Source organism: Trachemys scripta, chromosome 4 (genome assembly GCF_013100865.1).
Source record: "Trachemys scripta elegans isolate TJP31775 chromosome 4, CAS_Tse_1.0, whole genome shotgun sequence".
Classification (NCBI taxonomy): Eukaryota; Metazoa; Chordata; order Testudines; family Emydidae; genus Trachemys; species Trachemys scripta.
Genome location: NC_048301.1, coordinates 30,889,818 through 30,913,897, shown reverse-complemented (window position 1 = coordinate 30,913,897; position 24,080 = coordinate 30,889,818). Strand labels below are relative to the sequence as shown.

Below are 24,080 nucleotides of genomic sequence, written 5' to 3'. Positions count from 1 at the left end.
GCCCCCCTGGTCCCCGGCCCCGCCAGCGCTCGGCCCCTCCGGCCCCCAGCGCTCGGTGCCCCCGGTCCCCGCCACCCCTGGCCCCGCCGGCCCCCGGTGCTTGGCGCCCCCGGTCCCCGGCACCGCTGGCGCTCGGCCCCGCTGGCCCCCGGCGCCCCCGGTCCCCGGCACTGCTGGCGCTTGGCCCCGCTGGCCCCTGGCGCTTGGCGCCCCCGGCCCCCCGGGTCCCCGGCCCCGCCAGCGCTCGGTGCCCCCGGTCCCCGGCACTCGGCGCCCCCGGCCCCTGGCCCAGCACCGCCGCCCGCATGTCCCGATTTTCCCGGACATGTCCGGCTTTTTGGGATTTCCCCCCAGACGGGGATTTGGAGCCCAAAAAGCCGGACATGTCCTGGAAAATCCAGACGTATGGTAACCCTACTTGAAACAATATTGTTCTAATTCAATTTAAACTTGCATATGATGGCAACAAGGTTTCCTGCTACTGTATGAAGTGCACTGCCTCCCAGATGTGCTGGAGTGTGTTATCTGAGTGGGGAAGGAGAGAAAATTGGCTTCTATAAAACTCTTTGCCCTGTTACAGCTAAAATATATACTTGAGCTCCTTTTAAGGTTTTGATCTCTTTATCACTTAACACATGGTTCAAATATGGGGAAGTGCACCTTCTTGGCTGCACGGTAGCTGCTATGCACTGGTCTACTTGTGTGAGGTAGCAGTGAGCCTGTGAATCTAAACAATAAAAGATGAAAAAATTTTCTTCACAGCTATAGCAGAACTAAAATTCATTTGCAAATTTAACACCATTAATCTGGGCTTGAATAGGGACTGGGAGTGGCTGGTTCATTACAGAAGCAGCTTTTCCTCTCCTGGAATTGACACCTCCTCATCTATTATTGGGAGTGGACTACATCCACCCTGATTGAATTGGCCCTGTCAACACTGGTTCTCCACTTGCGAAATAACTCCCTGCTCTCCATGTGTCAGTATATAATGCCTGCATCTGTAACTTTCACTCTATGCATCTGAAGAAGTGTGGTTTTTACCCACAAAAGCTTATGCCCAAATAAATCTGTTAGTCTTTAAGGTGCCACCAGACTCCTTGTTGTTTTTGTAGATACAGACTAACACGGCTACCCCCTGATACTTGATACCATGCAAGTTATAAAGCAAAAACTTAAATATTACCATATAGCATGTGATAAAGATATTATAAGATTAATGCATGCAGCAACTGATAACAATGTGTTTAGACTTTATGAAATACTTGTAAGTTCAATACCTACCTTAACTATACTAACACATGGATGAAACAGACTGGTTTCCAGCAATTAATTTATCAGTGTTTGGCAGCTAACATAAAGTAGAGCAGCCCCAAGGCCAGTGCTGATGGCTCAAGGATCGAGGCGATATAAAGGTTGTTTAAATCCACCATTTCCCCTCTATCCCTCAAATGCACAATGCATAGCCCAGGATCTGGCCCAGAGTACAATATGCATTTTTTCAAAATAAATAATGCTAAAATAACTGCCTGTCATAACAGCTCTTTTTTTGTTTTTGGCTCACTAATCTGGATGCTTTCAGAGAAGAAGGTGGAGAAGAACTTTTTAAAAAGAGTACTGTGGTGTTATGAAACTGACAAATAACTCCCTTGTAAAATGTACCAGAAAAGCAGGAATTGAAGGGAACAACAATAAGAGGTTAAGGCAAAGAGAGTCTGAGCCAACCCAGACAGCAGAAGAAATTTAAAAAAAAGAGAGAAATGAATAAGTTGCTCTGTAAAAACTGCTTGTGGTGCAACTAAACCTAATGTCTAACCAGAAGATAGTCACTGGTCTACTACCAACACCAATTAGGGATGGTAACAGACAAGCACATTTTACTTAAGATAGCTTTAAAAAACAAAATAGCAGCAGCTGCGTCATTTTTCAGAGCTATGATCTGTAACAGTGGCAGCATCTCCCTGCTACTCTGTGACCGCAATCCAGGCAAATTACTTATCGCACTGGTCATCTAATGGTTTCCTCTCCCATCTCTACTCACCCTATTGCACTATGTCTCCTTTTAATAGACTCATCTCAGAGCCCAATTCTCCAAAGGTGGGAAAGACAGAAGTAGACTCTCCTCAACATCTGAAGATGCCCCAATCACTCCTCCTGTTCCTGGTTTAAACACAACACAAAGACAAACATTCACTACTCACTCTCACACCTGCAAGAGGTTCTTTCCTCTCCAATCTCTCCATATCCTAAACAAAAATGTAGCCAAAAACGTAGTGCCTTCTCAAAGCAGTTAAACTTTAAAAAAAAAAAACATACAAAACTATGCAACACCATGTCTGCGCCAAGTACTGTCTGCTGGCGATGGTATAGGAAACAACATAAAAGCCTTCGCAAACTCAAACTGAATAATAATCTGTAGCTAGGGTGGGTCCTTTGATTTGAATGACGCATTACAGGAAATCCCTCTACACTCTCGCCCACACCTTCAGTCGCGGGGCCAGAGGGCCTATTCCAAAGAGCCTTCCTTAGGCACGTATAAAGTTTGCACTCAGCCCTTCTCACACACAAGACTGATTTCCATGAACAGTTTCGGTAGTAGGATGTGCCTTTGTGCACACAATGGGTTGACTCTGTGGCACTGGATCTCTTGATCTCTAACTGCCTCTACCCCTACCCCTGTCACACACCAAAGACAGACTTGAATCATTGTCTTTTATTGCAGGAGATGGGCCAAGGTGCACATTTTAGATCAAAACTTCCCCAAAGCTTGAGGTTGTTTATATTTGGGACTTTGGTTCAGCCCATTGTTTTGATAAAAGTCAGACATGAAGTTCACTTCCAAGTTTAAGGTGAAAAGGGACCATTAGATTGTAGGAGCAGGATTTTATAATTGTACTATGAGAATTAATGTATGATTTGATTTCATCCTGCCAGCCACCCTTTTTGAATAGCAGAAAGGAATGACCCTCTGGAACTATGGGATTCTGTTTCCCATATGCATTACAAATTGGGCCCTTTTTAGTTCTTTGTTTTAAGGTTTAGTTCTTAAGAGACAGGATTCTGTATTGTGTCGATGTTAAGTTGATTAAAGGAACATTAAAGGCCTGGGCCTCAATGGGAATTGTTTTGGTTATAAAACTTAGCAAGGTTTAATTTACAATGTCTTTTTGCTCGATATGAAATACTGCTGTTTGTATTCTCAAAGGTCTCTGTAAAAGACTGTTTGTGTGAATGAGGAATGCATGCATCAGGAAAAGATAAGGTGTGAAGGCCACTGTTAACCAGATGGTCAAGAAAGGAGGAGCGAAGACACATATTGAGACTTATTGACACCAGAGAACCATCAACGTGCATCCATAAGTGAGGAAGGGCAGATTGACGACCATGAGGTGGAGGCTGGCACCCCTAAAGACAATTGATTAATTCAAATCCGGGACAGGATGATCCTCTCGGAGGTGTTTTGGAATGTTTACATCAAAAGATAACACCAATTAAGGAGTAACCGGTCATAAAGTGACACAGCAAAATCCATAGACTTCAACAGAGGAAAAAAGACTGTAAGAACAGGGTGCTTTACCATGGGACTTTGGGTTTGTCTTGCCAGTACTCCAGGAGCATTGGATCACAACTCACAGAGCCCAGCTCCCCTCTGCGACCAATCTGGCTGGCCACTAGATTGATCCAGATTCTGGACTGGTAACTATAAACATAGACTGGCGGGAGTGAGTGAGTGAGTGAGTGAGTGTCTGAAAAGCATATGCTAACTGCTGTATTCTCAATAAATGCGGCATGTTGCCTTCTCCCCGATAAAAGATCTTGTGTGCTTTGTTTAAGCATAACAAGATCATCTAGTGTGACCTCCTGCACATATCAACACCACCACCACCCAATACCTGCACACTACATCCAGCAACTGAAATTAGACCAAAGTATTACAACTCTCAGAAGACTATGCTACTGTGGACCACAGGCAGAGAATAGGACGGAATGAGGCACACAAGTGCCAGCAGTCCCTGCGGTCACAGGGAACTGATTAAATGAGATATACCCAGATGATCCTGGCAAGCAACCCACATCCCATGCAGCGGAGAAAAGCAAAATCCCTCATGGTCCCTGCCAATCTGACCTGGGAGGAAATTCCTTCCCAGCCCCATATATGGTCATCAGTTAGTCCCTGAGCATGTGAACAAGAAGCAAGCACCTGAGAGAGTATTCTCAGTACAATCTCAAAGCACCAGCTCTCTCCATCCAGTATCCCATCTCCAGCAATGGCCTAAATTTTGGGGATTGTATCCCAGATATTAGTTTTGGCTTATGGTGACTGGGGAACAGATTGGATGAGTAGCCTAGTTGGGGGGGGGGGGGAGGGGAGAGACTAGAATGGGGCACCAGAGGAGCCTGGGAATGGAAGCTGGGGGCAGGGGATGGAAGAGAAGGGGATTAGGACCACTAGAACACACTCCTCTCCAGAAGTTGGAATGGAATCCAAGTTTCCTGATTCACAACATTGCTTCTTTGTCAGCAAACATCTGTGAGAGCAACTGGTAAGGTAGTGTATCTCATGCCCTTGTAGTGCTGATCCACACTGAGGATGACAACATATTATTTCTATCAGTTACTTCATTAGGTAAAGTGGCAGAGGTCTGGGCAATGGATCTAAAGGTTCCAATCCTGCTGATGACCCATGTGGCACCATATTGACATCCACATGATGCAATTTCTGTTTTTTCCCGTTTGTTTTTATAAAAAGTTGGTGAGTTACACACATAAACTACTTTAAAAGAACATTAATGTTCCAAAGTTGAGCACTCAAAAGTTAAGAAATGGCAGGATTAAGGTTGCCTGTGCAACCTTAATTCAGCCCTGTGCATATGCATTATGATACTGTGATTACCTTGCCTCGCATAGCTGACACACCTGGCCTGACACAGCACTACAGTTCAGCAAACCAAGCCCACACCTTACATTTAAATCAGGGATGGGAGGAGTCTTCAGAGCTTTTGGAGATGTTCAGACACTTTTATTGCAATGGCATATTGCAGTCAGGGCTAATCACTTGAGCAAAAAGTACTGGAGGAGAGGGCTGGTTGCTCCTCTGCAGCCATCCCAGAAATAGGGTCCTGAAGTGTGTAGAGAAGGTAAGTGACCAAGCTGCATGGTGAAGCAGCCTGATCAAGAGACTCTCTAGAAGTCCATCCAGAGAACATGGACAGGACATCGAGGTCTATGAACCCATTAACCAAGTTCATTTCCACTGAACGAGCCTCATGAGATCACGCTTCATTGCAAAACACTCATACTCACCCAGAAAGACTCATTTCTCCGGTACACAACTAGTACCCTGTGTTGTGCCCCCACAAGCCTCCAAGGTATGGGTGTCAGGTAATGAAAAAATTGGCGAATGATATGAAGACGTACCTCTCACAGACACCACAGTGGCACTGTTAGGTTCAGCAAAAAGGAAAAAATGGTCTAACTACTTCATAGTTAAATGTTTCAGTATTGTTTACACTCTTTTGCTGCTCCAGTCTAGCTCCATACTTCTACCCAACCCTAGGAATATGGGTCAACATTAGCATATGTCTGAATATGCATTTTATGCAATCATGCACTACAACACATAATACTGTAGGTACAGTACTATAAAGTGGGGTGCCCACACTCCCCAGTCTCTGGGATTAAGGTAGAGTATAGCACAAGGGCTTTTTCAATTTTAAAAGAGTTGCATGTGAAGCACCTGATAAACTGCTAAAGAACCAGGAACTGGCTCTACTTTAACACTGATGTGCAAAGCATTTTTGTTAAGTATTTCAATACATAACCAACAATATATTAGATATTTTACTGTCAGGTATGAAGTTCTTGCCCCTACAAGCTTAAAACCTATAACTGCTGCTGCAGCAGGAAGAAAACAAAAAGAATGTTTTTATCTAGGCCCGTGTAAGAGTGGATACAAAGCATTTTGTTTCTGCCTTCTGTTTCTTTTTTATGCATAAAGTCTTCATAGAATCATAGAATATCAGGTTTGGAAGGGACCTCAGGAGGTCATCTAGTCCAACCCCCTGCTCAAAGCAGGACCAATTCCCAACTAAATCATCCCAGCCAGGGCTTTGTCAACCCTGACCTTAAACACATCTAAGCAGGGCTGGCTCTAGGCACCAGCAAAACAAGCTGGTGCTTGGGGCAGCACATTTTTAGGGGCGGCATGGCCGGCGCCAGAATGCCGCCCCTAAAAATGTGCCCTGGCCGCCCTAGCTCACCTCTGCTACTGCTGCCACGGCGCGCGAAACAGCTGATTCGCGCGCCGCTACTCGCCCTCCCTCCCAGGCTCTCAAGCTTGGGAGGGAGGGGGAGCAGAGGCAAGCGAATCAGCTGTTTCGCACGCCGCGGCGGCTCAGGGTCTCCCCCTCCCTCCCAGGCTCTCAAACCTGGGAGGGAGGGGGAGATCCTGAGCGTCCATTTCGTGCGCCGCTGCTCCTGCTCCCTCTCATATTTGAGAGCCTGGGAGGAGGAGGCAGGGCTGGGGATTTGGGGAAGGGGCGGAGTTGAGGCGGGGCCGGGGGTGGGGTAATTAAAGAACCGGGGGGGCGGGGGCGGCCAAAATTGTTTTTGCTTTGGGCGGCAAAAATCCTAGAGCCGGCCCTGCATCCAAGGAAGGAGATTCCACCACTTCCCTAGGTAACCCATTCCAGTGCTTCACGACCCTCTTAGTGAAACCGTTTTTCCTAATATCCAACCTAAACCTCCCCCACTGCAACTTGAGACCATTACTCCTTGTTCTGTCATCTGGTACCACTGAGAACAGTCTAGATCCATCCTCTTTGGACCCCCCTTTCAGGTAGTTGAAAGCAGCTATCAAATTCCCCCCCCATTCTTCTCTTCTGCAGACTAAACAATCCCAGTTCCCTCAGCCTCTCCTCATAAGTCATGTGCTCCAGCCCCCTAATCATTTTTGTTGCCCTCCACTGGACTCTTTCCAATTTTTCCACATCCTTCTTGTAGTGTGGGGCCCAAAACTGGACACAGTACTCCAGATGAGGCCTCACCAATGCCAAATAGATGGGAATGATCACATCCCTCGCTCTGCTAGCAATGCTCCTACTTATACAGCCCAAAATGCCATTAGCCTTGTTGGCAACAAGGGCACACTGTTGACTCATATCCAACTTCTCATCCACTGTAATCCGTAGGTCCTTTTCTGCAGAACTGCTGCCTAGCCACTCAGTCCCTAATCTGTAGCAGTGCATGGGATTCTTCAGTCCTAAGTCTTTCTCAAAGTCTTTCTGCTATACCCACTGTAACGGTGTGAGACTCACTGTTGCGGCGCCTCCGGATGGTCATTCAGCAAATGAGCTCACCAGCCTCCGGAGCACCCTCTGCAGGCCGGTGTCTCACCTTGCCGCTGGCCCCGGTGCCCCTCCCGGACCCTGGTGCCCCTTTCTTTTGGGAGCTTCCCTCTAGCAGTACCCCCACAGTTTCTGGGTCTCCCCACCCAGGGGAACCCCTGCCCACTATCCCCACCTCACCTCAGTATAAGGCTACTGCCAGTCACCATCTAGCCCCCGTTCACTGGGGCAGACTGCAGTTTACAAGCCACTCATCACAGGAAAGGGGGGTTTGGACCTGCTGCCTCCGCCTACCCTTGGGCTGCCCCCTGCAACCCCAGTACCTATTTGGCCTTGCACAAGGCTGGCAGCCTGGGGAGTTGCCAGGCAGGAGCTCCTCTCGCCTTTCCCCACCTCTGCTCCACCTCAGGTACCCTGGTACGCTCCCCAGCAGCCAGGCCCGTCTCCCTCCACAGCTAGAGGAGACTCTCTTTGAGCCTCTAGCTCACAGCCCTTTTATAAGGGCTAGCTGAGGTCTGTTTGGGGCATGGCCCCCAGCTGTGCCTGCTTCCCTAATCAGCCTGGGAGCTGCTTGCTCCAGCCACAGCCCTCTCCTGGGCTGCTTTAAACCCCTCAGGGCAGGAGCAGGTGACTATTCCGGTACACCCGCCTTCCAGTTTTTCTCCACTTCTTTTTTTACATTAGAAAGATCAGGTCTGCTTTTCTTTTCTCTGCAGGATGATCTTGCCAAAGACCTACTGCAAAAAGATGAACTTTTTTTTTTTAAATCTGACAACACCTTCATTCAGCCTAAAGGAGAAGTAAAGGGCAGAAAACAAAGCCACAATGCTTCCTTATCTTAAACTTGAGCCCAGCCTAAAACTTAATTCAGATCTAAACACTACCCACTCAATGCTAGTCTGTTTTATTAACTTGTAAATGGGCCCCTCTTACATGTATTCCTATATACAATAATAATGACTCATGTATTTGTTTCAGTGGGAGGGAACCATTGAATTATTCTGTAATTTATACATTCCTTGACTTTTGTCATCCCTACTTGGCTTCATTTATAAAAATCTATTGTAAAAAAGGAAGCCAGCAATATTTTTTAAAACCCCGTATAAACAATTGATGAATTATTCTACGTACAATTTTCCTGGAACACAGACACATAATTACTCATTGCATCGGCTAAACTTCTTCACTCATCACTCTCTTGATTTCCTGTTAGGATGTCAACAAGTGGGAAAAACTTTCTCAATTAAATCCTTCAAATCCTAAACCTTTGGGCGCAGAGGATCTGGAATTTCTGGGAGTAGCTAAAACAATGAGGAGTACTTGTGGCACCTTAGAGACTAATGAATTTATTTGGGCATAAGCTTTCATGGGCTAAGGGTTTTAGCCCACGAAAGCTTATGCCCAAATAAATTTGTTAGTCTCTAAGGTGCCACAAGTACTCCTCATTGTTTTTGCTGATACAGACTACCACTTTGAAACCTGCGAGTAGCTAGTGTCAGGCGATAGCTATCATAGGGGAATGATTGAAAGGGACTCAGGGACTGAGTGCATCTATTGTTAACCTGCAAGGTGATGTTAGGCCTGGCATAGCCCAGAGGAAAGTGCTTGAATGGCTCAAAGACTGACAGTGTCAGGGAGCCAACACGCAGCTACCACAAGGAAGACTCCCGCTTGTTGGCAGCAGTGGGTGCCCTGAGAACTGTCACAACTACATATTACCATCCTATCTGATCCAGTCCCAGGCCGACCCACACAAGAACGTACATGCCCATCCTATTCCATCAAATCCACTATTATCCAACACCCAATCATACTGTCCTCTTTGATATCGTTCAGTACCAGATCACCTAGTACCATCCAATGTTGTCATAACTAGAAAGGGAAGGGTAACAACCCTCCTGTATACAATACTATAAAATCCCTCCTGGCCAGAGGCACCAAAATCCTTTTACCTATAAAGGGTTAAAAAGCTCAGGTAACCTAGCTGACACCTGACCCAAAGGACCAATAAGGGGACAAGATACTTTCAAATCTTGGGGTGGGGGAAGGCTTTTGTTTGTGTGCTCTTTGTTTTTGGGTGTGTTCGCTCTTGGGACTAAGAGGGACTGGACATCAATCCATGTTCTCCAAATCTTTCTGCACAAGTCTTTCATATTTTCAAACTTGTAAGTAACATCCAGGCAAGGAATATTAGTTTTAATCTTTGTTTTCTCAACTTGTAAATGTTCCTTTTGCTAGAGGGTTTACCTCTGGTTGCTGTAACTTTGAACCTGGAGCTACAGGGGGTTCCTCTGGGCTCTTTGAATCTGATTACCCTGTAAAGTTATTTTCCATCCTGATTTTACAGAGATGATTTTTACCTTTTCTTTTAATAAAATTCTTCCTTTAAGAACCTAATTGATTTTTCATTGTTTTAAGATCCAAGGGTTTGGATCTGTGTTCACCAGGACTAATTGGTGAGGGGATATTCTCAAGCCTTCCTGGGGAAAGGGGTGTAGGGGCTTGGGGGAAAATATTCTCAAGCCTGCCCAGGAAAGGGGGGTTAGGGACTTGGGAGATATTTGGGGAAAGGCAGAGTTCCAAGTGGCTCTCCATAAATATTTGGTTAAAATGCTTGGTGGTGGCAGCGTATTTTTAACCTAAGCTGGTAAAAATAAGCTTAGGGGGTCTTTCATGTGGGTCCCCAAATCTGTACCCTAAAGTTCAGAGTGGGGAGGGAACCTTGACAAATGCCCTCTCTAGAATACTGCTGGTATGTTGTTCATTTGTTTGATTTAATAAGCGCTGGAAACTAATATTCTCTATTTATCCATAGCATAGGTACAGTATGGGGGCAGCAATGAAGTCCAGTTTCCCCATTGGTATTCCTAATAATTTCTGTTTCTGGTGCCATTCATACCTTGGCCTCACTGCTGAAAATGCCACTGAGGATGACAATGGTTGGGGAGGAGCATAAGAGCAGCACCACTTGTTTCACAGAGTCTACCCATCACTTTCATTCACTCAAACCTTAACCAGATTGGAATCAGTGACAGGATAATAAAATATTATCTATTTCACCACCAATCCCATCAAGCCCAGGAGCTATTTGTTTGAGAATTCCTAGTGGTGGAGTTTGCACCTCTATTTCTCCACCAGAAGTTGAATTTGCTGGCTTTCCGTATGTTGCTCTAGGCTCATAGTTTCGGTCAAACATTTGCTTGACTGGGGACTTGACAATTTTCCCTCCCGTCATGGGTTAAAGCGCTTGACATATTGATATCAAATATGAACAAAGCAGGCAGCGTGTATTACATTAGAAAATACATAAAAATTAATTCCTTGTCATTCTAAGTTTTGTTCTAGTGCTGTCTGGCTTCCCACAGGTAGCAATATAATAGAATCATAGAAGTATAGGACTGGAAGGAACCTAAATAGGTCATCTAATCCAGTCTCCTGGACTGAAGGCAGGACTAAATAACAACTAGAAAATTCCTGACAAGTGTTTGGAGGTTTTTAAGAACAGGTTAGACAATGACAGAGACTCCACAACCTCCCTAGACAATTTGTTCCAGTGCTTTACTACCCTGACAGGAAATTTTTTCTAACATCTAACTTAAAACTCCCTTGCTGCAATTTAAGCCCATTGCTTCTTGTCCTATCCTCAGAGCTTAACAAGAACAATTTTTTACCCTCCTCCTTGTAATAGCCTTTTACATACTTGAAAACTGTAATCATGTCCCACCTCGGTCTGCTCTTCTCCAGACTAAACAAACCTATTTTTTTTTCAATCTTCCCTCATAGGTCATGTTTTCTAGACATTTAATCATTTTTGTTGCTCTCCTCTGGACTTTCTCCAATTTGTCCACATCTTTCCTGAAACGTGGCACCCAGAACTGGACACAATAGTCTAGCTGAGGCCTTATCAGTGTGGAGTATAGTGTCTTGCTTACAACACTCCTGCTAATACATCCCAGAATTATGTTCGCTTCTTTTTGCAACAGTGTTACACTGACTCATATTTAGCTTGTGATCCATTATAATCCCCAGATCCCTATTCGTATTACTCCTTCCTAAGCAGTCATTTCCCATTTTGTATGTGTGCAACTGACTGTGCCTTCCTAAATGGAGTACTTTGCATTTGTCCTCATTGAATTTCATTCTATTTACTTCAGATCATTTCTCATTTTAATCCTGTTCTCCAAAGCACCTACAACTTGTTCCAGCTTGGTATCATCTGCAAACTTTATAAGTGTACTCTCTCTGCCATTATCTAAATTATTGATGATTTTGAACAGAACCGGACCCAGAACTGATTCCTGCAGGACCCCACTCGTTGTACCCTTCCAGCATGACTATGAACCACTGATAACTATTCTCTGGGAATGATTTTTCCAACCAGTTAAGCACCCACCTTATACTAGCTCTATCTAGGCTAGCTTGTTTATGAGCAATAAGGGGTCCTAGCACATGTAAATAAGGTGGGCAGGAAGATAAATACAGTTCAACCCATGTGTGAAGGATCATCATAGTTTTATCCATTTGTCACTGGGCCGCCCAACTCAGGAGCACCCTCTTGTGGCATGCTCTGGCATGACAGACACACCTGCCTCCGTCTCTTTCCTTTGCACCCCTCAGCAGTAGTTCAAATAGGCTTTCTGAGTATAAATAGCCCTTACAGAGTTAATTTATGACAGAATAAAGCCCTATTTACATATATCATAAGCCAAAACCCATAACGAGAACCCATATGGTTCTCACATCCCCCACAATGCCCCAGTTCTCCAGTACCTCTCATCATGCCTCACCATAGCCCCTCTAACTAGCAAGGTTCTTCAACCTGTTTCAATCTCAGGTTTCGTTTTAGCTCTTGCCTGGAGATATCAGAAGCCTCACAACCTCCATCATTTCCCAACTTTTAGCCCTCTCCAGCCCTTTGGCTTCAGCTCTCTATCACCAAGAGCCAGCAGGCATCTCCATTGCTATAAACCTTCAGCTCTTGCCTGCCTTCTATGGCTGAGGATATTTGGATCAGGAAAGGTAAGCAAGTTCGCCCCTCTGCTGATTTCCTAGCCCTCAGCCCTTTCCAGCCTCCTGGCACTAGCTCTGACTCAGGAAGTCCCATCCACTGGCTTCCTGGTAATGTCTTCCTCTTTCCAGAGAGAGCTATCTACAGCTTTCCCCCAAAGACCTCCTCCTCCAGTCTCCTGACTCATCAGGTCCCTCATGGATCTTTTATAGCCCCCCCCCCCATCTTTCCCTCCCTCTCAATTGGCTAAAGTGGGAGCACCAGTTCTGGCACAGGGGCATTAACTGTGGCCAGCGATCCTGTGACCCCACTGCTTTGCTTTTTACTGTGTAGCGAGGGCTGAACAACTTGCACTGCAGAGCTGTTGAGAGTTCCTCATGCTAGTGCTAATCACAGGGACAGTGTGAAAAGGAGCCTAGAGGTTCCTCCTGGAATTCCCTATTCCTGGCACAGCAAAGTTCACACACCTTTTTAAAATTATTTTTTTAATTTGTATTTATTTATTGCCGTAAGGGTTTGGCCCAGAGCCTTGTGAAAGAAAACCCACGTCAGTCTCTTCTCCCTGCTGCTCTTAAAGTCACCCAAATATTCAGGGCAAGCCTTTGTTCTCCACCAGTCTGGAATCCAACAAAAAGGGGTGTGAGCCTTCAAATCATCACCTGACTAATTCTCACCCATGTGATTCATCTGATTGATGTGAGCAGAACTACCTCCATGAATCAGGGATGTGAGATCAAGCCCATGGCTGGTGGTATACTTATTAACTGACAAAATCCAAATCCCAACACCTCCACCCCTCAAAAGAGCAAAATCCCTGGAAACCAAACCACCATGCTCTATGAACAGAAAGCCAGGCAAATACTTGGTTTTCCTGCTGTCATCAAACACTGCCTAAAATCCCCATTTAAAATGACAATACCAGAAATTCTAAGTCTGTTTTTGCATTACCAGTCACAAGCCACGTAGATCAGAGTGAGACATAGAACATCCCAGCTAAAGGACAAGTGTTCCACATGCCCGTATACATGGTGTTGGTAAAGGTGTGCTGTAGGCACAGGACTGGGAACCAGGAATGCCTGTGTTCTAAATTGACTCTGACATAGAATATTCTCTATCGCCCTGGGAAAATCTCCTAATCTCTCTGGGTTTTTCCCCAGCTGTAAAGTGGTTATTATTGTAGTCCCTTCTTCTGTCCCAGTGGGACACCAGCATTGTTCTCCTGCTAAGCAGCTGTTTGGGCCTTGTAGGTCAGCTTTCCAGTGAAGGGGAAATCAATGATATAGAGTCTGGGTATATTCTAAGTGTAACTTGCTTTATTTACACATATACACAAGCTCTGGAATGGGGGATAGGGTGTGAAACAGCATGCAACACTCTCTACTTTCAGGGATCTCAGCCCAACACTAATTCCCTAGTTTCCAGAGAGAATCTCTGATCAGGAATTGACCAAAAATAGACCAGGGCACAAATGGGGTGCCCAGACAGCAAGTGTGAAAAATCAGGACAGGGAATGGGGGGTAATAGGTGCCTATATAAGACAAAGCCCCAAATATCGGGATTGTCCCTATAAAATCGGGACATCTGGTCACCCTAGGCACAGAGCAACTCTCCAGCAGCTTACACAGCTCCCTCTCCAAAGGCCACTGACTCTACACAGAACCTTGCATTACCACAACCAAAGTCAACACAGCATGCTTCCTAAGACTGAACATTTGTTCACACAATAAGAAAACAAACTTGGAACAATGCTGCCTAGTGGTATATATCAAAATATTGCAGGCCCTACCTGTCAGTGGCACAGCTAGCTCCCAGCCTGGTCACTAGGTAACCTAGCAAGCTCAGCGGTGCCCAATGAGCTCCCTCCAAACAATTGATCTCCCTGATTGCTGTCTGCCCTGCTCAGTCTGCAACTTCGGCCTTACAGCAGCTGTTCAGTGTGTATCATGCCCACAGATGCACTTACCCTGCTCTAACTTCTGCTTCCTGCTCCAGCCTGTTTACAATCCTTGCTCCAAGCCCTATCTCCTGCTTCATTCTGGTTTCTGTCTGCTGGCTCCCCATCTTGGCTATATCCCTGACTACGACTCCAGCTTACTTGTTGGCTTAGGCTTTGGCTTCTGACTCTGGTTCTGACCTTCCGCTTGGCCCCTTGACCCTGACTAGTGCTTTACCTTGGACTGGTGCCTGATCTCTAGATCTACACTTGTCATTACTTGAACTGCCACCAAAATCACCAGGCCATGTCCTGCTCCACCTGCTAGGTAGGCCGCCCATGCCCTGGCAGCTTACACTACCTCACATCACTGCATTTATTTTAATTCACAGGGCACAGTTCATCATAGGAAATTAGTCTGCTGAATTAGAGGGCTTCAGAAAGCACACCCCAGACATTTAAAAAAAGTACTCATTCTTTTGCACTGTTTGTGTTTCTGGCTTACACTGACTTACTATGTTTTGTTTTGTTTTGATACTCCTTGCATTGGCTCCTAAGTCAAACATTATAAGTTGATCCTTTAGCATCAGCACACAAAGGTGGCTTCACACAGCACTGCCTCATCATGGATGTGGAGTAACTCATCCAGAGAGCTTTGTACTGGTTGGTTTCCATGGGAGTGTCAACACTGGAGTTCAAATGACAAATGCCTTTTTGAAGAGTTCCCTAAGTGGTCTATTTAAGAGTTCGTCTTCATCGTTAAGTATTATTATTGTCTCTCTCAGAGTTGGATTCATTTTATAATTCTAAGATTATCATCAAATGTAGCCTTAAGATGTATTTGCATCATTAATCTTAGCTCTTAATATTGCTGTATTTAAAAACTTGTAACCGTGTTTATCATGAGCAACAGCGTGTTTTTAATTTCTTCCAAAAGGCTCATTCACAGTAAGTTTATGGGAATATACACTGTGTATATGCACAGTGTACATGGAGTGTGAATTTATATACTTCTGGGGTGGCTAACATACACCGCACCGTCACCTTCACATTTAATACAGAAATGAGGATTGTGGAAAGTGCAGAGCCCAGCATGAAATGCTCTCTCTGAATCCAAGTAGCCTGGCCACTTAAGTTAAGAGGGAAGACCATAGGATGACAGGGGCAGCAGGTTTGTATAATTTTTGGTGGTGCCCAGATCGGTTCCAAGTCCCCCCCGCCCCCTCCCCCACATCTGCCTAAGGCTCTGGGAGGGAGTTTGGGGGGCAGATTCTGGGAGGAAGTTTGCATGCAGGCTCTGGGCTGGGACAGGGGGTTGGGCTGCAGGATGGGGTGCAGGAAGGGGTTTGGGTGCTGGATGCGGGCTCTGGGAGGGAGTTGGGTGCAGGGGGGGTTGGGGTGCAGCCTCTGGAAGGGAGTTTGGGTGTGAGAGGGGGTGTGGGCTGTGGGAGGGCGCTTGGGTGCTGGGTGCGGGCTCTCGGCTGGGACAGGGGGTTGGGGTGCAGAAGGGGGTTTGGGTGGTGGGTGCAGGATCAGAGAGGGTTTGGGTGCTGGGTGTGGGCTCTAGGCTAGGACAGGGGTTTGGGGTGCTGGGTGCGGGCTCTGGGCTGGGACAGAGGGTTGCGGTGCGAGAGGGGGTGTGGAAGGGGATTTGGGGTGCGAAGTCTGGGTAGGGTGACCAGATGTCCCGATTTTATAGGGACAGTCCCGATTTTTGGGTCTTTTTCTCACATAGGCACCTATTACCCCCCACCTCCTGTCCTGATTTTTGACACTTGCTATCTGGTCAGCCTAAGTCTGGGAGGGAGCTTGGGTGTGGGCTCTGGGTTCGGACAGAGGGTTGCGGTGCGAGAGGAGGTGAGGGGTGTGGGACTGGGCTGCGGATGAGGAGTTTGGAGTGCGGCATGCAGGCTGCCCCAAGCTGGGGTGGGAGCCAGAGGACTCCCCCCCGACCCTCTCCCCACCGGCAGCAGCGAGCTCTAGGGGAGGGGGACATTCACCCATGCGCCCCCAGGCTGCTGCTCAGGCGGTCCAACCAGGATAAGCCCCCCACTTGGAGGCACCTGCCGGGGGAGGCTGCCATGCATCTCCTCCCCTCCTCCCTCTGCAGGTGCAGCAGTTGCCTCAGCCTGTCCCTGGTGCCACTCCTTTGTAGCCGGCCGCGGCTGGCAAGGGAGCGCTGCACAGAGCTGCAGGAGGCAGCTGCCTGCTGCCCAGGGCAGGCAGGGATGCTTGGGGGAGGCGCAGGGGAGCGGCATGTAGGGCCGGGGAACGCTCGGGGGAGGCATGCAGGGGTGGCAGGTGGAGCCCGGGGAGAGGCTCGGCTCCGAACATTGGTAGAGCCAGGCCCCCCAGGCCCTGAATCTGCTGGAGCCCGGGCACCACGGGCCCATACAACTCGCCGCTCCTGTAGGATGAGACCTATAGTCACTTCTCTGTATCACATACAAAGACAGCTGCAATCTGCAGCCATTTGGTTTCTGTGTGCCTCACATGAGAAGCTCCTGCTGTATCTGCTGCTCAGACTTTGCTCCTGGTTGATGCCAATACTTCTTTATACCAAAATATAAAAAATAGATCGGGTCTGGATTTGAGGTTCATTGTCATTCAAAATGTTGCACTCTCTGTGATTCTGCGTGCACAAGTAATGTTAGTGGGAGTCAAAAGGAGAATAACTCTGCTTGGTACTCTGTCAGATATAACCTGTCCTCAACCAGTTATCTTAGGATCATCCAACCAGCAAGCAATATTGCTATTCATTCAGAGACAAGAGAGATTAAATCCATAAATCAAGCATCAAGTTAAAGAACCATGACATTAAATCAGCATAAAAAAGCATGTCCCTTAAATTATCAGAACAAGAAGTTCACAGATAGTCTTTACAGTTGAATTCTGTTTTAATTAGATAAATCTTTTAATCCAAATATTCCAAGACACCAATGTTCATAAGTTTTGAGCTGTTCAGGTCATGGGTTTTGGCATGGCCTATGTACTGGGATAAGGGTCCAGCTGTAAAATGTGGAGACTGGTGTGAATCCCAAATCCCATTATTTTGGGGCATTCAGATGAGGGATTTTGGTTTGGGCCCATCTATAGTAATAGAGGGTCAATTTGAGCAACCTTCCTTGAACTTCATATCCTCATATCTCAATGTCTGTATTTTGACCCATCAACCTTTTACCCCCAATCGGGGATATTGCAGATTATGTATTCCTCATGCCACCTTATCTTAAACCAAACTTTGCACCCTCGATAATCTGTATGTTATTCCCTGATAACCAGAAACTTCTATGCTCAAACTCTGTTCACTATTTTTTTAACATCATCTTAATAAATTTTTTAAATATGTCTGATTGTGACATGCAGAAGCATAAAGCAGTTAACTCCCCAAATTAGGTATGTGCATAGAAGCTAAATCACTATCCTGCACAGGCAGAGTGAGTTCTACTAGATGGGTTCTTTCCATGGCATAAGGATGATGGGAACACTTCCCAATTATTTCCCTGAAATAACATATTCTAATTCTATTTGTTACTAATGTGGTTAAAACAGTACTGTCGATCTTAAAATCTTGTGCCAAAAAATCCCAAACCAAAGCCAAAAATCTTGATAAATTGCATCTCTATGATGATGTTTCCATTTCCCTCCTTCTGGTGTTGTCCATTTTTGCTATGTAATACAGTCTGTGATTGTAGCAGATGATTTAAAGACTTCACACTACAGAGAATCTAAAATTTGAGGACTTCAGTAACTCAGCCAGAGATTATGAGCCTACTACAGGAGTGGGTGGGTGAGGTTCTGTGGCCTGCAATATGCAGAAGGTCAGACTAGATGATCATGATGGTCCCCCTTCTGGCCCTAAAGTCTATGCATCTATTAGAATCTTTTTTATTTTTGTAACGCTCCCATTTCAGCTTCCTCTCTCCTGATAGCTAAAACCACACCTTTAAAACTATATTAGCACTACTTTAGAGCTCAACCAGCAATAAACAAGCTCCAGAACAAGGGAGCATGAAGGTTTGTAGATTAAAAAATATATATATATATAGGGAGATATACCTATCTCCTAGATCTGGAAGGGACCCTGAAAGGTCATCAAGTCCAGCCCCCTGCCTTTGCTAGCAGGACCAAGTACTGATTTTCCCTCAGCTTCCTTAAGTGACCCCCTCAAGGATTGAACTCACAACCCTGGGTTTAGCAGGCCAATGCTCAAATCACTGAGCTATCCCTCCCCCTTCTGATAAGCAACTACAATAGTGATGTTTAAAATTAATAGACTGGAATTATCTCAGCAGCAACAGCTATATGTGGCAATTGATGAGTAGGAGAATGTCATGAGTGCATTTGTCATGGGGGGACTGTAACAGAAGCATAATACAGTGCACCCTCGGTTACTTACAGACTAGATCAGATTTCCCATTCTTCCAGCCCTTAGTATGATTAGCACTCTCCACATACCAATATCAGATTCAACCTCCAATCCAAACCAGTTTACGGACAAATCTGCTGTCCCTGAGTGGCTCAGCCACTGCTCCTGATGACATTATGTCATTAGCCATGACAGGCTGCGGGAACATTCTGCATGCATCAAGGTAAACTTCTTATCAGTCTCCCCCTACTGCAGGAATAAGATGGGAACAGAATTTGTAAAAGAATATTACTATGTCTTGTTCCTCAGACAGAGTATCTACAGATTTCTGATGAAGTGCCAAAATGTTAAGCCTGTGCTCCCCGAGAAACTCACAAAGCTCAAGAACATAGCTTCTGATGGGAAATCACAGTGGAGCTAGCCTTGCTTGACACACTCCCTAAGAGCATAAATTACAGAGCTGATTCTTAGCTGCTAATTACTGATACTATTACTTGTAGGTGACTGCCCAGTTTTGCTTTAGTCAGTTAGATGCTCTGCATCTTTTCAAACCCAAAGGTCAATTTCCCATCAGACTGTCTTGACAGACGCTCTGCAAATGATTTGGCTGGGAGAACAAGCCGCAGTAAGAACCACTCAAAGGGAGCTTTTTGGAAAAAAGCAAACTTCTAGGAGAAAACATAAATCTAATTGTAAGATAATCAGACTAATTAGGTGGACTCCTGCTATGTCCAAAGTTGTATGTCTAAATAGTTCTCCATTTGAAAACAGGTAACAAAAATGTGTAAAATGTTGAATTGACAGCTCCCAAGACTGAAATTCTCCAGGTCCAGCAGCCATGCCACAGGTCCAGCAACAGTCAGTGTCAGTGAAGCTTTCCCACAATACACCTGCCCTTTAAATGCACCTCAGCTGTGACCTGGAGAAATTGCTTGTGAGGGAGCACACTGTGTCCTGGGTCTCTGTGCTGAAGGGTGCCAACAGAAGTCAGATAAGCTAAGGTCAGAAATTGAAGAAACAACTGATGATTATGGGTTCAAATTAGGGTTGCCAGCTATCTGATTTTCGACCGGAACACCTGGTTGAAAAAGGACCCTGGCGGCTCCGGTCAGCACCATTGACTGGGCCGCTAAAAGTCCGGTCAGAGGTGCAGTGGGGCTAAGGCAGGCTCCCTGCCTGGATCCATGCAGCTCCCAGGAAGCGGCCAGCATGTCCCCCAGACTCGGAGGCGGCCATGGGGCTCCACGTGCTGCCCCTGCCCTGAATGCCCGCTCCGCAGCTCCCATTGGCCAGGAACCACAGCCAATGGGAACTGCGAGGGCAGCACCTGCAGGCAGGAGCAGTGCACAGAGCCTCCATGGCTGCCCCTCCACTTAGGAGTTGGAAAGATGTGACACCGCTTCCCGGGAGCCACCTGAGGTAAGTGCCCTGCCCCAGCCCTGAGCCCCCTCTCACACCCAAACTCCCTCCCAGACCCCCCTCCCACACACAACCCCTCATCCCTAGCCACACCCCACAGCCTGCACCCCCAGCTGGAGCCCTCACCTCCTCCCACACCTCAACAAAAATGCAAGTGAGTGAGGGTGGGGCAAAAGAGGGGAACAGAGGAGGGTGATGGAGTGAGTGGGGGTGGGGAATCGGGGAAGGGGGTGAGGCAAGGGTGTTCATTTTTCTGTGATTAGAAAGTTTGCAACCCTAGTTCAAATGGCTGGTCCAAATTTATATATTTTAAAAAAAAGATTCTTGTAGCTTGAAGTCAATAAGTAAAAAGGTGACAGGCCTTTGAGTCTTTCCTTATACAAGGATAAGCAATTCCCACATCTCAAATGTAGGAAGTACGTCACTCTCTTGGCCCACTCTACTTCATGTAATCCCAACAGATGGACAGATTCACCCCTCACTGAGCTGAGCATCATCCCTCCGCAACTGGGATTCCTGGTAATTTTGTCAGTCATCTGGGCTAGCTTCTCTGCTCAGAGAAAAGGCTTTAATGCTTTCACTGCCAGTTACAAAATGGGGTCAATACAGCCCCCTCTATTAGGGCCAAGCTGTGGGTGGCTGGTGTGCACTGGTCAGTAACCAAGTTGTGGTCAAGGGATATAAATAAATTAATGGAGATATCCTATCTCTTAGAACTGGAAGGGACCTTGAAAGGTCATCAAGTCCAGCCCCCTGCCTTGACTAGCAGGACCAAGTACTGATTTTGCCCCAGATCCCTAAGTGGCCCCCTCAAGGATTGAACTCACAACCTTGGGTTTAGCAGGCTAATGCTCAAGCCACTGAGCTATCCCTCCCCCCGTGGGGATGTGTAGTGGAGTTGGGATTTAGTTGGGTCAGGATGCCAGGAAGTCAGGGTCATGCATCAGGTGACAGACAGGAAGCAAGTAGTGGAGTCAGGGACAAATCAGGGTCAGGAGCTGGAGTCTGGGGTTCACAGCAAGGCAAGGTCTGGAGCAGAAGCAAGCAGGTGGTCTGCATCGTTGCTCAGACAGCTCCCCATGCTGGCTTCCTGGTATATACACCAGCATGAGTTAATCAGTGGGCTGCAGGGAGGACATCACTCAGGCCCCACTGGGTAGTACTTCCTGCAGTGTCTAGCTTCATGAGGTCCTCCAGTGGAACCCCAGCCTGAGCTCCCAATGGTGATGCAGAAGTGCTGGTGGCCCAGAACCTCCATGGTCCCAGGTTTTAGTCCTGCAGGGTCTAACACTAGCATAGGCACCAGTTTAAAATAGCCAGGCTACCACTTCTCTTTTAATCTAAAACGGATGATGCTTCCTCCTCTCATCCCCCCAGCCTTCCATGAAGAGCTTACAAATTAGTTACAGGCAGTGACACAATGAGCGGGACAACAGCACAATCAGGAAGATGGGGGCGAAGGAAGGACGGGTTACATATTAAAATTACATGTTCAGCAAAGGCATGTGTACAGCATGCAATACATTTTATATAAATAAGTGTCTGACTCACTTCTTGAGGGTGTCGTGGTGGAAATTGGCCTGAAGGAGACATCAGAATGAGGAGAGGAAAGTAGTCTAGTAGACTGGGAAGGACATTTTTAGTGAAATGTGGTAAGACACTGAGATCGCTTATGAATATATAATTAAGGCGGTCATGAAATTCTTAGAATGGCAATATGTTGTGAGCTGGTGTCTGGCCATTTCTCCCAGGCCTGCTGAAAAGTCTCTTTTTTTAGACTACTAGTTAATAGCTGTACATAGAAATCGCTGAGTAAGTGCTTAATATTTTCTTCTTAATTCGATATATGCATTTACAGCCCCCACAAAACCAATCCCTCAGTAATTTGTTCAAAAAAGTGTCAGAAACCTGAGGAAATTCCCAGCATCACAAGCACCTACAACAACGAAACTATATGCTGTTCAGTAGCAAATCAGCATGTTTTCTGGTGGAAGGATTTCAGTACAAAGCCTTCCAATGTCAAGTTTCCCAAGGGTCACCGTAAATAATAGTGAGAAAAATTGTTTAGAGATGAGGAAAATATTTAGATTGGGTCCTTCTGAGTGATCAGTTACACAGGTAAACCCTACAGCAGTACACAGAATACATATATAGCAAGGTGCTTGGTTTAGCAGTTTCCCTCTGGATTGCCCTCGAGAAATCACTCATTAATCAGTCCAAACTTGCTTACATTGGTACCTTCATATTGACATCCTTTGGAAGTGCCTTAAAAAAAAAATCAGTTTACCTGTCTCTGTGCCAGTCCATCTGCAAACATGAAATCATTTCCAGCCCATTCTAATAGTTCCATTTCACCTCTGTATCTTCAACACTTAACTTCCCCCTTACCTAAACAGAACTCATCTGTGTTCTGCTAAAGAACCTCTGTCCAAGCACTTACATTATGGGGATCTGGCTCTTTGGAGAACAAGGAAGTTATTTTAAAGTTGCGCTTTTCTATGCAAATTTCTTTGCTCAAGTTCCTGGATTCTTTGTTTTGTTTTGCTTCTGCTTTTAACACTTCAGCAGAAACTGATGCCCCATTGCCCGTCCACCAGGTCCCTGACCCTGAACAGCGCAGATCAGTGCTGAAAAACTTCATGTGTATATATAAAAAAAAAAAAATAGAATAAAACGGAGACTCACTTGAGAGCAGGGGATCCCTAAGGAGCGCTGGGATATAAGGAAATTCACTGAGGTGCAGCAGCACAGATCTTCTGTCTTCCCAGCTCCTGACTCCGGCTGGCTGGCTTAGCTGACCTCCGCCCCACTCCGAGCCAGGCAGTGAGTGAGAGAGTCTGGAGGAGGAGGGGGAGGAGATTGTGCTTCAGTTCCTGCTGCTCTTGCTGGTACCACTGCAGAGGAGTGAGACTATCAGCTCCCTCCTGCCTCACTTGCTCAGAGAACACAAAACCAAAACCACATACTGAGGTGTACAAATCACAAGTAGAAAATAACCACACAGCCATACAATATACACTGTACAATACGCACAACTGTTCAAACCTACACAAACACACAAGTGGTCACAGACGTAAGCAGGTCTAGCATATACACACAAATCCTATACACAGGGATCAAACACGCACAGCCCAGATATCAGTGTGTGTAGTAGGTCTGGACACACAATGTGCACACCTACATGACACACACAAAGTGTTATTTGTATGGCAGTGGCTCCTACAGGCCTCATATGAGATCAGGGCCTCATCATGCTAGGTACATAAGCAAACATAATGAAAGACAGTCCATGCGAAATTCTGCAGGGACCGGACCTGGGTCTGTGGGTTGCCCAACACTTCTGCGCTTCTACCCCACAGCTGTGATGGGGCCATATGCCTTATCACATAGACCTTGTGGAGATGAGCACCAGGAAGTTCCACTCAGAAGGCCAGACTGATAATTGCCCTCATGGCCGCTGATTGGTCCAGCCACTTTGTTTAAGCCCAGGAATTGTTTCAGGAAGTGTCCATGCAAGGAGATGGACTCCCCTGCCAGCCATAGTAACGGACCTGCCTGTCGGCTCGCTCTCAGACTCCTGACCCCAGATCTGACCTTCGATATTATTCCTAGCTTTTGACTGTCATTGCTATGACCACTAGGACTGACTGCCCAAGCTCCAGTCATGACAGTCCCTGCCTTGAAGAGTTTACAATCTACAAAGGGCTGGAGAGGCAGTATCAGTATTAAATCATTTGTCTAAGGCAGGGATCAGCAACCTTTCAGAAGTGGTGTGCCGAGTCTTCATTTATTCACTTTAATTTAAGGTTTTGCATGCCAGTAATACATTTTAACATTTTTAGAAGGTCTCTTTCTCTAAGTCTATAATATATAACTAAACTATTGTTGTATGAAAAGTAAATAAGGTTTTAAAAAATGTTTAAGAAGCTTCATTTAAAATTAAATTAAATGCAGAGCCCCCTGGACTGGTGGCCAGGACCCGGGCAGTGTGAGTGCCACTGAAAATCA

General features: G+C 46.2%; 1 protein-coding gene across 4 annotated transcripts in view; it reads right to left on the bottom strand.

Annotated features, from left to right (window-relative positions):
• GPR68 (G protein-coupled receptor 68) overlaps nt 1-22,886 on the bottom strand; it is a 32,816-nt gene extending 9,930 nt beyond the window's left edge. The window contains exon 1 of one of the 4 annotated variants that reach the window (XM_034768099.1): nt 22,758-22,886. The gene's annotated coding sequence lies outside the window, so the exon portion shown is untranslated. Of the gene's footprint in view, nt 1-2,038; nt 2,649-22,359; nt 22,514-22,757 lie in introns of those variants that run through there. The other 3 variants (XM_034768098.1, XM_034768100.1, XM_034768101.1) reach the window with 3 other exon arrangements.
• Between the last annotated feature and the right edge of the window lie 1,194 nt (nt 22,887-24,080).